The 15,818-nt window shown below is 38.7% G+C and overlaps 1 protein-coding gene and 1 long non-coding RNA gene across 2 annotated transcripts in view; one reads left to right on the forward strand and one right to left on the reverse strand.

Annotated features, from left to right (window-relative positions):
* The window catches only part of tlcd3a (TLC domain containing 3A), a 48,697-nt gene that overhangs the window by 282 nt on the left and 32,597 nt on the right, over positions 1-15,818 (forward strand). The window lies entirely within an intron of this gene.
* Positions 5,285-9,125, reverse strand: LOC105355687 (uncharacterized). The gene is made up of 5 exons (XR_910034.4): positions 8,987-9,125; positions 8,184-8,403; positions 7,798-7,899; positions 7,099-7,365; positions 5,285-6,361 (listed from the first exon to the last, which is right to left on the reverse strand). It is a non-coding gene; the product is annotated as an uncharacterized LOC105355687 (long non-coding RNA).

Genomic DNA, 15,818 nt, shown 5'->3' on the forward strand with positions numbered 1-15,818 from the left:
TCACCCTTGAAAAGTAGAAATAAACTGTACACAAACATAAGACTTTTACTTTTGTTTAATGTTTCATGATTATGCGTGCTTAAAACAGGAAAATATGAGTTAACCAAATATTAGCGTTAGTTTATTAGTAAAATGCCATTTCATATCTATGGTTGTCCTGCTGTGCTTTAAAAAAACACTTTTTGTCTGTTTGGAACAATTTTAAAAAAATTAAGTGAATAAATAATTAGGAGGATTAGTCTAAAAAACAAACCTGTTAACAGGAGCCAGAGAATCATGTGACTCCAGTTCTTGTTTCCCATCATAGTTTTTTTTTTACATTAATTTCAGAATTATTTGTAAAATTTTACAGTTTGTTGTAAAACATTTAGATTTGATGCTTTTATTAATACCTGACTTAAATTTACAAACCAAAACAATGACTAACCTCTCCAGGCTCACCGAAATCTATTATGATCATTATTATTTAATTCAATTTTATTTATGTAGATTGGATTGGATTAGATTAGATTTGCTTTATTGTCATTGTGGATAGTACAATGAGATTTAAGCATCGCCATCAGCAAGGAAGGGGAAAAAATGATAAAAACATCGTAACACAATAAAATCAAACAAACAAACAGTATAAACAAGAACAAACAGTATATACAATGTAGCCGAATATTACAACAATAGTTTTCTCAATGAGCCTCAAACCGGTAGTTGTGTAATAAACATGAATCATAAAGAAGATAAAGTCATAGAATTCAGTAGGTAAACTAAACTAAACTGGGCATCCCTGCCATTAGATCCTCCCTCCCTCCCTCATTCCTTCCTTCCTTTTTTCCTTTAATGGCAAGGACTACCCTGTAAAAGAGGTTTTTTTTTATCCTAAAGATTATTATTTAAAAGCATTATTTGTAATGTATAAAATAAGGGCAACATTATAACTTACTGATATAAGTGTACCTATTCTGTCAATTTCCACATTTATATTTATCTCTAATCCGGGCCTAAGCTCTTGCCTTTCTTATTTCTTCAAGTTATCTCTTTTTATATCAATCAACAATTAAATAATTTCTGTTCTACTTTCAAGAACTTTCCATGTTTTTAATAAAATTGTAAATAATTGAAAAAAACACAACAATCGTCTCTTATATAAGATGAGGAATATGTTAATAAGAAACATATTCATAAAGACAAAGTTGTGCACAAATTAATATTTTGTATAGGTATAGTTTAATGCTTGACATGTCGGTTTTAAATATGATTTGTCTATGTTTTGAATACGAATATTTTTGTCATGAATATGAAATTTAATGTTAACTAACGGTCAAAAATAAATTAAGGGTTCACAGGCGTATACATCCAAACATAGATTCTTCAAATTTGTGCATGCGTATTAACGTTTATTTATTAAACTAAACTAAAATAAAAAAAATTGAATATTATTGATCCCATAACAAGGCAGATTATCTTGATAGCTGTAGCTCTGTTGAAAATGGAACTACAGCGATCTCTGGCCGCGTAACGTTGGTGCCATGCAGGCACCATCAGCCGATCGTGTAAACAATGCAACAGCAGATAGTTTCAGACCCAGAAGCAATGAAAAACAGTCCAAAAAGGAGTAGCAGATGTACCACACCGTTCCTTAAGTGTAAATTAAAAAAAAGAAAAAGCATGTCTGTTATAATTGGTTGATATAAACAAATAAAAATACCTAAAGTAGGCCAACTGGCAACCAACTGTTGCGGCAGTAAAAAAGAAAAGAACAAAAAACGTTTATAGGATCAAAATGCCCAACTTTCTTTGTTTTTCTTTTTCTTGAGCTGCTGTTCTTTCTTTCTTTCTTTTTAATTTTTGCTACGGTCGGCTGCTAGTTAGCCTACTTCAGGTCAGAGTCTTCTGAACCCACTATAACCCCTTTTGGGGTCACAGTGCTGCAGAAGCCTGTCCCGGCTAACGTTGAGCAAAGGCGAGGTACATCTGGACAGGCAGGCGGCGGAGCCACTAGACCTGCAGTGGCAATAAGGAAACGGTGTATGGTATCAAGATAATTTTCTGTCAGGGGATCAGTAACATTCTAAAAAATGTAGTTCTATCGTAGTTTAACCCTTGTGCTATCCTAGGCACTTTAACGTTGGGTCATCTATCCTCTCCATCCACCTTTGTCATGGTAGGGAAAACACATCAATGTAAGGGTGGGGTCATGGGATAGCACAAGGGTTAATGAATGAACCTCAAAGTTGAATTGATGTTTCGTGACTCGATAAAAACATCTGTGACCCCGCAATGTATTTTTGACAGTTTGTTAATAGGGAAATTTCCCATTTAAGACGAGCAAGAGTTGTATTCAAAACAGAAACGTAAAACTAAATGTTGTATTCAAAATTTTTGGCAAAGTTGTGCACAAATTAATACTTTGTCTTTTTGAATATATTTCTTATTGACAGATTTCTTAACCCATACTCTTCACCCCACTAGAGGGCGATGTGCACTTTGACTGTGTTTGGGTCTGTTTGCTTTCTATATAGTCTATGGAGGCTTCATGTTTTCTGGCTAAAATGTTTAAACTTTTTCACGTTTAGAGTAAGCAGCAGTTTTTAAAAATTGTAATGCTTAACTGAACAGTTCAGACATCTACAGACTTGCATTTCTTAGACCTTTAGAGAGAGAAAAAATGAACTCAAGTGTGAAATGATGCTGATGGATCCTGTAAACAGGACTTTATGCTACAAGCAGAAAATGGGTCATCACATCAGTTTTACCCCAAAACAGCTCGTTTGCTGTGATTAAATCCTTCTTGCATTTCTGTTTGTTCGTTTTCTAAGAAAAGTGATAAGGCTATCAGAGCAGGTCAAGTGTATGCTGATGCACACATTCTAATCGTTAGTAAAGCACAAGTACTGGCCCCTTGCTGACTGCCTCTGAATGCTGCACGCATTCACGGGCATCCTATAGGACATCCACTCAAACTACTCTCTGATTGTCCAATTTCCTCATTTTTAACAGTCAGGCTGCACGCAAGGATGTATCAAGTGAACAGCATTAATGGGCTCCTTGCACAGTCTGCTTATTTTAGGAGGGTTGAAAAAGGAGAAATCTGTACGTCACGTCTGCCTCTCGCCTACTTCACCCTTACGAGTTGTAGAAATCTTCACTACCACCTGTCGCTAACAGTATGCTCGTAGAAAAAAAATGTGCGTGAGCATTTTCCCTCTACAGGCTCACCGAGTTGTCTACCATCTTAAAATGTTCTGCGTGCCTCACACTGTTTTGCTCATTTTTCACCAGCAGACAGTCCGTAGAAGGGCAGTTGTGACTAAAGCTTTAGGTGCTTGGTGTGATGGGGGCAGCTTCACCCACATTTCTTAAAACAGCACCATCACTGAAGCACACTCCAGATGTGGACGTATCAAACTGGATAACTTTTCGGTGCTCTTAATTTTACTGTTAAGCATAAGTACAAGTTTCTCTGTTGCAGGGATTATTAAACAAGATCATCAAGATGATCTTTTATTTACCAAAGACGAGAATTTAAATATAAAACTACCGTAACCCTCCCAATTAAAATAGTTTTTAATCTGCAGGAGAACAAAAGAAAGACACATCACCTTCCTCTCCTCCTCCAACACTGACACCTGCTCAGTGTTCATCCTGCTCCTGTGGAAGTCATGTGGCCTGAACACACAGGTCAAGGTGTTAGAGGTAGTTTCCATGCCTTCCTTGTGTTGACACTTCCCTGACAAATGACCATGCCATAAAACTACAACAGCCCCATGTGGGCTAAAGTCCGCATGAAAGTGCATCCTGGACACCACGAGCCTTTGGTCAGTGAAGCTGAACCAATGGGACCAATGCCAGGACTTTAGCCTGAGCGCATCAGTGAAAATCAAACGTCTTGACTAGGGTTTTATGATATTCAAGCAGTTTTCCTAATTTCACTCACGTTAGACAAAACGTCTGTATTTATTTTGTAATGTTAGTTACACTGTCTTAACCTCATCTCCAGGATGTTTATTACTAATAATCATTTACTAATCCCATAAATGACTCTATTCACGTTAATTATTAACCTGAGGACAGTAATGGAACCAATAAGGACCGAATTTGTCTTTTCTGTATTTTAATATAGATTTTTCCATTTTTGATGAGGATCTGTAATGTCTCTGGCATCTGAACATGGCTACTAACATTTAGCCTTAATAAGTCAAATAGTTTTGAACATTTATATCAGTGTAGAGTTGAAGGAGACAAACCCTGTGTGCCGTTTGTGTGGTCATCCACCCAACTGGTATTTAAAAGTGAGGCTTTGTGGGTAATGCAGTTCTTTTCTTGAACATCAGTTTGTCGTTACAATGAAATGAGTTTTCTCCAGATGTGCAACTCTGAAAAACAGCCGGTTAAACATGCGTGTAGCATCAAGGACTGCTGTCTTCTGAAGAATTTTGATGTGTGATACGTTAAAGACGTCCGCCGTTCCCATCTGGGTGTAAACCCGATTAGATGGAAGGAGAATAAGAGCTTTCTGGATGTTAAAACGAAAAAGCTGTTGTCTTATTTGTTGTATATGAAAGTTAACAACCATGTAAATGACTGAATGACAACAACAACGTGAAGTTTGGGCATTTTGATCTGCCAAACAAACATTGTTGTTAGGAAGTATCCTTCAAGAGTTGGTTTGAAACTGTTCAGATGTTTAGACCGACTTATGAAGGATTTATCAAAACAGGCTTGTGTAATAATACACAATAGGCTAAAGTTAAGGTTAGGGTTAAACGCAGAAAGGCATGGACGACTTTTAGTTTTCTACTTTGGGATAAAAATTGAAGTGTTTGTTTTATGTCTTAATCCTAAAGGGATAATCTCTAAAGGTAACTTGAATTAACTTCCAGTTTACTCCAATAAATAAAGTCCTGCCATCACTTTATGAACAAAACGTCACATATTTTCTTATCTACCTGCGATCAGGAAACATCCTGTGGCCATAAAATTAAGAGGATTAAAAAGACAAAGGAAGTCTTCGTCAACAATAGAAAAACCTCCAATTAGAACAAGATAATTATGACTTGCACATGTGAAGTTTTCACATGTGCAAACAGTAAGTAAATCAATTAGTATTGTGGTTTTTCCTTATTTATGGTTTAAAATATGACAATTTAGAAACAAATTTAGGACATTATTCTTTATGTTGTTAAAAGGATCTGCAAGCAAACAATCTTTATGTACAAGGAAGTTCATCCTATAAAATACAACCGAACTTTAACCATAAATGTTGTAAAGACATAAAAATACGACAGCAGGATAACATGTCATCTTTATTAACTATATTAAGTGATTTGTAAAGAACTTTGTTTAAACAGCTTTCCTATGTGTTTCAAGAAAAGAGAAGTTAAATAGAATAATTGCAGTCCCAGTCATTTTATGATGAAAGTAGAGACAACATCTAGCTTGTAATGTTTTACTCATTAACTGTATATGAGAACTGGACTGAGTGACCCCTCCCCCTTGGCGTTCCATCCAGGAAGTACCCACTGGCTCCAAGAAGCCAAAATCCCATAGACTTCTATAGTGATATAAAAATTCTATTGGTCAGAATAGTCATTCTAACTGTGATACCTTTTTCTTAACATCTTCTCGATAATCCTCTTTTTTTATAGTGCAAGTTATCCAAGTTCTAAACTGGCCAATCAGATGCCTGAATAAAAGTATGTGGAGCCTGTTGGCACCCACAACAAACATCCAAAACATTTGATTGACAGATTTTGTTTAGCCCGCTTTCAAGTGGTAGGGGTGTGGACTGTCAACAAGCTCCCTCTTGATTGGTGAGAGTGGTTGCCATAGTAATGTTAGCTCGGACGGATGAAGTCTGGCTCCAACATTGCGGCGACTATATTTGGTCGGGGCCAGAAGTAAGTCATTTTCTATGGATGACGTCACACTAACTCACTCCAGTTCTCAAATTACGTCAATACTTTTACTACAAATAAAGCAGCACCCAGACTCCGTCCTCTCATTCCAGCACGTGGAGGCGCCCTTTGTCATTGAGAGGGTTTTCTTTTGGCACATTAAATAAACGTCAAACCAAAGCAATTACATGCAGAGCATCTGTCAACAATGAAAATATCAAAATATAAATGAAATTGTCCATCAAAAATGTTGTGATTCACTATCAGTCAGACGATTATTGTGAAATTTCCTTATTTTTTTGTCTTCCTCTGGGCCCATGACATGTGAGCCTTTCAGACAAAATGACGATTGTTTTGGTCCCCTTAACTTCATCAGGAAAATGAAGGTTTCCTGTATCTCCAAACATTGAGTCCTTATCTGTAGAGATTTTAAATCTTTTTGGTGTATTTCAGCAAACCAAAGATACCTCCACCTGGAACACACAAGAGCTGCTGTTAGTATAAACATAAAACTCCCATCTGAACTCAGTTTGTGGTGAGATTTAAAATGTGAGAAATGTGTTGTTGTTTGGTCATCTTCAGCTTTACAAAGAACAGCGGAGTAATTTCCCCAGTCACTCCCTAAAAAGTCAGCCCTTAGACCCAAATTGAACGCATGCAACCGATTGCAAAAACTTTGCCAGGTTTATCACTTCACTTTCTATTCAGAGCCAATGTAGGAGATGGGACTTGTTTTGATTTAATCTGTAGTCAAAATCTGTATTATCGGGGCCTATTTTTTTATTGATAAGTGTGTGGACTCGTGTTTAGAGCAGTATAAAGTGGGCGGACTTATTGTAAATCTTGTGTGTTTTTTTCAGAAAAAGTTTGTGTACCTCGTTAGTCTACTCTGTTGTTCCTTAACATATAAAACATTTCTGGTTAGTCACTCGTGCTCAGTTCAGTTTCTGTTTTTGACGGCAACGCCTTTCCCACCCTAGATTATATGAAGTTTGAACTGTATCTGCCCTAAGGGCTTTGTCTTCTAAGTTCCTCTACCTGTTAAATTCTTTACATAGAGACCTACACTGACTTTCTCCAAGAGTCTGGAAACTTTCCCCCTGCCTTTCGTTTGTGCTCCAACCTTCCTCAAATCTCTACTACATCCCTGTTAATGAATAACTGGTGATACTCCGGCCTTACATAAAGTCTGTTTGTCTGTTGTACTCACCGAGTAGAGCCACCCCGGCAATAGAACCAATGACGATGCCGGCTATCGCTCCTGCTGAGAGCCCCGATGAGGGTTCAGGTGTAGCTCCTTCATCTGTTGTAACTGTGATGGACTCGGAGGTGGAGGTTGGGAGGGGCTTGGTGCTTAAGGTTGGGTTGGAGTCAGCAGTTGGAGTTGACTGACTTGGACTATTGCTGTCTGTTGCGGTTGTCATTGGGGTTATTGTAATAGTAGCATCTGTGGTACTCTGTCCTCCACAGAGGATTACTGTAAAGTAGAAGTTACCCAGGTTGAAAGAAAAATCACAAAAGACCCTCCTTATTTGATGGGAAATTAGCACTTTGTATTTAGTATTTGTATTCATTGTGAATTTATTCTCCTTTTTTCTAAATAACATCATTTTTGGTTCAACAAATTCGTACTTCAGAAAAGTTTAGACATTTCAATTTATGACCCGATCAATTGTGACCTCACATCCCAAAGTGATAACACACCCAAATCACACCAACTCGCTTTAGAAAAATACTACAAACACCAGAAAATCCCACTAAACTAAATGCTACATTGAAAATGTATTTGATTTTTTTTCTCATACAGTTTTGATTAAACTCTATCATTTTAAGGGTAAAAATCTGATCTGAAGTTTCTCTGGGAAAAGTTTGTCTGTTTAACACGTCAAGAAAAACCAACAGTTCTTACCTGAACCGAGGAGACAAAGTGTCACCAGGAGAAGATTAGTTTGCATTGTCGCAGGGTAAAAAAATGCGTCTGTGCAGAATCGTTTCCGGTTTTAAACTGCCGCTGTTGATGCAAAAGCACAAATATTTGTGAAAGTTCTCAAAAAAAACACACAAAAAGAAGTTTATCGAACTTGACAGATAAAACGAAAAACGTGTCAATTCATGGAAAATAATTTTCACCAATGTTTATAAAGTTGTTTTAAGATTCAGAAAATGATTAAACAAAAAAACAATAGTAGCTGATATTGCTATTTGCTGTGTTAAAACAACAAAAAAAGTTGTCATTAAATACTAAACATACATTGTTTTAAAGAAAAACCATTGGAAGGAGCAGCAGGTACTCACCCGAGCAGATGCAGATGACAAACTCTCTTCCTTTTCGGTAAGACCAGGGGATATTTATATTTTACGACCTCCTTATCAAGCTTCCCCACAATCTCCAGCCCTCCCTCCCATCTGTGTCTGCATGTGTAATACGTTACCACGGCTGCGAAAAATGCAGGGATCGATCTGAAGAGTTGATCATTTCTTTACTGTCGTTCAGTGTTTGGTTCAACCTTTCGTCCTTGTTTAGCGAACGTTAAAGGAGGATGAAAGAAAAAGACCGTTTATCGATTTAGAGAAATTGTCTGAACATCAGTTCATCAGATATTGATTGAAGGCTTTGTTTCAACTACAAACCTAAAGAGCTGGCACACTATTGCCTTGTGACTCGATCCAGTCAAAGTGAACGTGATGAATTGGCTTTTGTTTCAATTAAAGCAATATTTTCCATTTTTTTTTTACTTTAAACACAGCAAATAATTCAGGTTCGTCATCAGCTTTGGATCTTATTTGATCTTCACAAATTCCCCCAGAATTAAGATTGAGGTCATTGACAACCAGCTTAACCTCACAGGAAACATCTCTCAATAACCAGATTTGCCCTCTACAACAGATTCATTTACACAACCCAACTCGACTTCTGAGATCTTCCAGGCTGCAGAATCAAACCTCTACCGATGATCCATCTGTCTGAATTTTTAATTAAAAAATATAAAAGGACATCGCACCACTTGTTGCTTCTCTGCATTGACTTCCTGCAGCTAGTGCATCAAATTGAAAAGCCCAGACCCTCGTCTGCAGAGCGGTCAACAGCACGTTCCTACCTGAAGATCCTCATCGAGTCTGCAACCTTTCCCGCCCATTGCTCCCTGAAGCGGGACTGGTGGTCCCGAAAGCAAGGCGGGCTGATAAATCCTGGTAACTTCCTTGTGTTTGTTCAGCTTGATGAGCTGTCCAGCCGAGTGTAGCTGGGAGTTATGCAGTCGCCAAAGCACAGGGGGACATAAATGATCTGGAACACTAACAACTATTCTACCTAGAACAAACACAAGTACTGCAGTCATTAAAGAAGAAAAACTGTAACTGTCAGAACAGATCTTTCCTGGTTCTCTTGTGATGGGTACAGTTTTTAAAAAGTTCTTAATTTTTGGTCAGATAGAAAAGTAAAACTTGTGTTTTATATAGAATAATTCCACATAGATTGAAATTTTCTTTATTTCTTGAACTCTTGAATTTGACTTACAGATAGAGTCAAGCATACTTCAGGCGAGTTTTGAGGGTTTCTGTTTTTTTCACTCCGATGCATTCCTTCAAAAATCTCTGCTTATCTTCCCTGATGGTCCTTTTTTTTACCAACAAGCTTTGCGGTCAGATGTACTGATAGACAACACTGTTGACTGACACAGATCCCAATATCAGGTTATGATGGACCACAAACACTCTTCTTGTTGTGCTTCAGATGATTGACACGACTGATTGGCTTGCTCTTTTCCTAAGTCTACTCTACTCACTCATGTTCTCATCTGTCTAACAATCACAGTTACAGGGTTTAAGGATGTTCCCAGTGGTCTTTCCATTATTATTATGTTATTATGTCATAGAAAACCTGTGTCGTTTTCTGCAGAGTGGCAGGAGTTCATTAGAAATTTGCCTCTGATTTGTGGGCCTTCCCTTTGCTGAGAGCTCTGTGTTTATGCGCTCTCCTGCTAGCTTACTGCCTCTCACACCCCCAACCAAACATTACGGTTTTAGCCAGATGCCAGCTCAGACGAGGAAAACAAAGGCGGACATTGATCCTAGTTTTCTACAAGTAGATTTATCGGAAAATGGAGCGGAGAAAGGAGCTTGCTGCATCTTCCTCTGCTTATCCGGGACCGGGTTTTGGGGGCAGCAGTCTAAGCATAGATGCCCAGACTTCCCTCTCCCCGTCCACTTCCTCCAGCTCCTCTGGGAGGACCCCGAGAAGTTCCCAGGCCAGCCGAGAAACGAAGTCTCTACCCCGGGGTCTTCCCCAGGGCCTCCGCCCAGTAGGGCATCCCCGGAACACCTCCCCAGGGAGGCATCCAGGAGGCATCGGGACAAGATGCCTGAGCCACCTCAACTGGCTCTTTTGGATGTGGAGGAGAAGCTCAGGTGTTACTCCTAGCTCTCCGCGGGTGACCGGACTTCTCACCCTATCTTTAAGGGAGCGTCCAGCCACCCCACGGAGGAAGCTCATTTCAGCCGCTTGTATTCGGGACCTCGTTCTTTCGGTCATGACCCAGAGCTCATGATCATAGGTGAGTATTGGAACGAAGATCGACCGGTAAATTGAGAGCTTTGCTTTCTGGCTCAGCTCTCTCTTCACAACAGTCCGGTACAGCGACAGCATAACGGCGGACGCTACTCCAGTCCGCCTGTCAATCTCACGCTCCGGTTTTCCCTCACTCGTGAACAAGACCCCAAGATATTTAAATTCCTCCACCTTGGGTAAGAGCACGCCACCCACCGACCGGTTATAAATCTACACAAACTCAATGTTGGTATAAGAGAAAACCACAAGTTTGTAGAAGTTCTTTTAAAACTTCACATTGATGAGTACTGTTGAGTACTGTTATACTTTCATAACTCAATTTCTGGAAGTTATGGTTTTAGGTCTTAAATTAGTTGCTTCAACTCTCTTACATGCTGGTTTTATATCTGGAATATTGTTTTTCATTTGGTAGGTGAATGAAAGAATGTGACAAACGTGCATACTGGTAGAACACGTATTTAGAAAAAACACAGTAAAACCATAACTCATATTACGGTCATAACATGTTATTTAGCTGGTAAAGTTGGTTTACTAAGGAAGTTTAGGAGCATCACTATGACAGTTGTTTGTCTTTTTTTTGGTACGTACTGTCTCCACATCCCATAATGAGAAAATTGGTTTGTTGCTATAGCTATATAAAAACACCTGATAATAATCAAAACGACAGATAATAAATAGTGCTAAGTTTAAACTGTTTTTTCCAAATGAAAGACTTACACCTTCTAGCTAGGTAAAATCCAGGTTGATTTTTACATTTTTTACTTTAAAATGTACCCGGTTGATCCCCCAGGTATTTCCAGTATTCCAAAAACTAAAATTCATTTTTATGGCTGCCCTTTGGCTCTTCAGGGCTTGGACCGCATGGCCGTCAGTCATACAGTGGTAGACGCTGAGCATTAAGGACTTTGGCTTTAGGGTGGAGGGACGGTTGCGTGCCACTTTTTCCACATCCCAATGACATCATCTAGGCTTGTGGTGCAGCTTGGAGTCGTTTCCCAACTTCAGATTTTTATCGCAGCATTTCTGCAAATATCTCGTGTTAAATAACTTTATTTTAATTCCATTTCTTACCTTAAAATGTAAATGTTTGAGGCAGAAAAAGGAACCGTAATGAGTTTAGGTGAAATTGTGTAAAATATCAAAAAAGTGTCTCAAACGGAAATTACAGCCCAAATTATATGGATCTAAAATGATTCACTCCTGCTTCTCTGAACATGAAACTGAGCAGCGGGATGGGAGTGAGTGGAAAAAAACTGATAAGGATTGTCATGTTAACAACCTTATTTTATCTTGTTTTTTTATGAGTACATGGTGGCAAAATGTAAACAGAATCGGACAAAATCTCATAACAATTATTTTAACTTATTTCAAAATTGGTCTTTTATTTTTGTTTACTTGGGTGGGAACCAACCTGTGACCTTTGTGAAACTACAGAAAACCATCCAGTGTTTGTAGAAAGTTCACCAAACAGTGACGTTATAGCTGTAAATATTCTGCTGCGTTGCTCCACGTTGGTTCTTTTAGCTCCTGGAAGCTTCTCATATTCTTCATCTACAGGATTTTCCCAGTTTTCTGGAGTCATCAGGCGCATTGTTTTTATTTTACAAACGGGTTTCTTTTTTAATGCAAAAAAGAAAATTGTAGCATCGAAACGTTTTCATGTTTTAGATTATCTTATTTATATGACTTTCCCCAACAAAAGTTAAATTTTCTTGCCCAGGGGTCTGGTTTGTTATTGTTACTAATATAATAAATATAAATGACCTACAGTTTTTTTGAACAAGTAAAGCATAAACAACAGGAATAAATAGTCTTTTTTCTAATTATGAAATAGTTTATTACTAACATGACTTTCTTTGAAAATAAAAGACACCTTGTGTCACAAAGATCATCTCAGAGCAGCAAATTAGAAGCAGGTAGTGGAATGTCAGCAGGAGTAAATACAGTTTATTTTACCATTTACAGCCAAAGGATTCACAAAGTTTTCTTCTTTCTGCTTCTTTTTGTCTATTATCTCTTATAATATGATTTTGTATTTTGATTTAATGTGTTGTTTTGATGTTATTAAATAAAAAAAAAAATGTTGTTTTTTAAATTGTAAATCTAACTTCTTTCACTTTTGGCTTTTCCCCATTAGGGGTCGTCACAGCGAGGATGAGTCCTCCATGCGACTGCATGGTTAACCTGGCAATGTTTTACGCCGGATACCCGGAGCAGCCCGGATTGTAATCCTGGTTTCACGGATGGAAGGTGCCGCAAACCAGCACGAGCTAAACTGGCTCCCCTTAAATTGTAAATCTAACTAACTAAAATTAAATCAGAGGTAATTAAGTGATCCTTATCGTTTTGTAAAATCTGGTGCGCGTTAATTCTGCTTGTGCTTACTGACCTTCAATTGATTTTCTATGGTACACGATGCACAAAAACCTGTCAAAAATGTTTAAGTATGGCTTTGGTGATCTACGAAGGATTGATGGAGAAATATGGATAGTCAGGAACCTCATGGAATGATGAGCACTGGCCATTAAATGGACAGTACAACTAAAAACGTGTTATTTTTCTTAAACCAGAGGGCCTCAGGTTGTAGATCCCTGTGCTAGACCTAGCATATCATGCGTCTCAGAAGTTCATTGCAAACTGTAAGCATTGCAAACACGACTGTGAGTTTTGGAGACTTGCAGATTTACTCAATGGTGTGTGTTTATTTATTGGAGTAATTTGCCCCCCCCCCCAAGCCTGTGTGAATACATTAAACCAAGCTGTACAGTACTTTTTACGTTCCCAACAGTCGCTGTTATTGGCTGTACCAAATGATAATACAGAGGCTGGAAGAGGGGCATTTCAGTGCTATACCCGCAAGCTGGCATCATTTCAAAATGATTGGGAAATTTAGAAAATCTGGTCCAAATAAGTCAATTTAACTTTTGCTGAAAGGATTGGCAATTAAATCTGTAACTTAGATATCTTAGATGACCCCACCCTTCCATTGACGTGTTCTCCCTACCATGACAAAGGTGGATAAAGGTGGAAAGATTTCATGTAATCCATGGACACCAGTGAAGATCACAGATCAGTGTAGAAAAAAGGTTCAGAGCACTGTCTAGTGGGTCTAGATGACCCAACTCCCAATGTTAAAGTGCCTAGGATAGCACAAGGGTTAAATAGTCTTTAAAGTCCCAATCCGATCATCTTTTGATCTATTGTAAAAGTGTTCCCAGTGTTATTTTAATTATGATGATGTTGTTTTTAGCCAAAATCAAAAATACTTATGTAGTTTTCTAGGACACGTTTCTGCAGAGCAGCAGGAGTTCATTAGAATTTCACCTCTGATATCACAGAGTAAGCCCGCCCTCACTTCCCCCAACCTGTTTGTTTACCAGTCTCCTAGTAGCTTACAGCCCAGGATTCTTTCGTCTGCTCCTGATACACGACTATTTGAAGAAAGAAATACTCAGAAATACAATGTTGAGTTAATTTTTTTTCATATATGTCCTCCATCATTAGAAAAAGGCCAGAAGAAGATGTTAAAAACTCCATTTGGATCTTTGAATTGTACTGATGTTCTTTTAATGCACTGTTTGGATCGGTCCCACTGTCTGGGTCAAGAGATTGGACTTCTGATTAAGTAAAGGTTAGTTAAACTGCATTACATTTAATACTACTGAAGAAAGGAAGGGTGGCAGTTTAGCTCAGGCTTAGCTCAGGCAGCAGAGCAGGTCGTCCAACAACCGAAGGGTTGACGGATCGATTCCCGCTCTCCCCAGCCAGCTGTAGCACCCTGAGTCTGCGGCTCACCGCTCCCTCCAGGGAATGGGTCAACTGCTACACGGTGCACAAAAACCTCTCAAAAATGTAGCTCGGTTGGTAAGGTGAAAGATTACTACGCAGGAAACCAGGTTTCGATTTGACAAATGGCAATTATCATATCAATGTTGAGTACACTGCACACGGCAACAAAGTATAATGGGGATGGGTCAAATGCGGAGAACAAATTTCAATGTACACCTAGGTGTGTGACAGATAAAGGGGAAAAAGTATTGATTATATTTCATCATTGAGGGAAGAAGCTGACGTGACGCAAACAATGAACAATGCTATTAGGAGATGGATGAAAGGTCGTCATGTGACTACACGCCTTTTTTTAGACAATTTCCTTTCCATCCATCCATATTTATGAACAATAGAAATGTTTCAAACATCCGACTGTACTAGAGTTTCTGTTGGTTGTAAAGTCGCAGTAGTTTCATCAGAAGAAACTGACTTATCTCTTCCTCTTATCCAAAACCCTTTATCTCACTGGATTACGACAACTATTGTACTGTAGTTTTAAAAAAAAGGTTTCTCAGGAGAAATCTTGTTTCACTTTACTTTGTGGTTTTTGAAATCTCTAAAGAATTTTGTTTTTAAAGTTTTAAAAGAAAAAAAAAGCCACAAACTTCCTTTCATAGCATTCAATCCTTGTTTCAGGAATTCTGAAACTGTGAAAAATGTGAAGCTTTTCTCTGGTTCTGCCGTAACGGTTATCCACTGGTTGAAGACACAAACAAACGTGTGAAAACTGCTGACCGTCAACATGGAAGCATGACGCTCTGGTTGTGCTCATGGATACGCAAGGCTCCAAACGTAACTCTTGTGAACTTCAGTGACTTCACACACAAGTGAGTCAGAATCAGGTTTCACTCCACGGTGCAGCTGTAGGGCGGTCGACCTCCGATTGGAAGATTGGAGGCTCAATTCCCGCCTTGCCCGCCCATATGTCAAAGAGTCCTTGGGCAAGAACCCCACCTTGCCTCTGGTGGAAGGTTGGCGCCAGCAGAGCCACCATCAGTGTGTGTGAATGTGGGTGTGATTAGGTGGATGGGACTGTGACTGGAAAGCGCTTCGAGAAAGGTAGATAAGCGCGACACAAGTATACGCCATTTACGCTCAGCAGGGTCTGCACTTCCTGAGGGCCCTCGGGAAGAACAATATCAAGCGGAGGAAGATGGAGGGATGGAAAAGTTGCACAACACATGCCAATGCATATTTTTATTGCATATTTTGCACATATATATCTGATTATTTAAGTATTTATTCCGTGTAAACTTGTCAATACTTCCTCACCTCCATGCTTTTTTTTGCACATCTGACATGTTTATATCTGTACATGTCACTCTGCACATTATTACGGACATTTTTATATTTGCACATTTCCTTGTTACACTCTGTACATATTGACATTTTTTTATTATACTTTGTTAGATTTTCTCTTGGACTGTGACGGCTTCAATGTCATTGTCCACGTAGACAGTGTTAATAAAGGCATGTCTTACCATTTTACCATTTACTCCAGTCGGGTGTAAGTTCATTGGGTTTAGCTGGAT

The sequence above is a fragment of the Oryzias latipes genome, chromosome 14 (genome assembly GCF_053564925.1).
Source record: "Oryzias latipes strain Hd-rR chromosome 14, Olatipes_Hd-rR_3.1".
NCBI lineage: Eukaryota > Metazoa > Chordata > Actinopteri > Beloniformes > Adrianichthyidae > Oryzias > Oryzias latipes.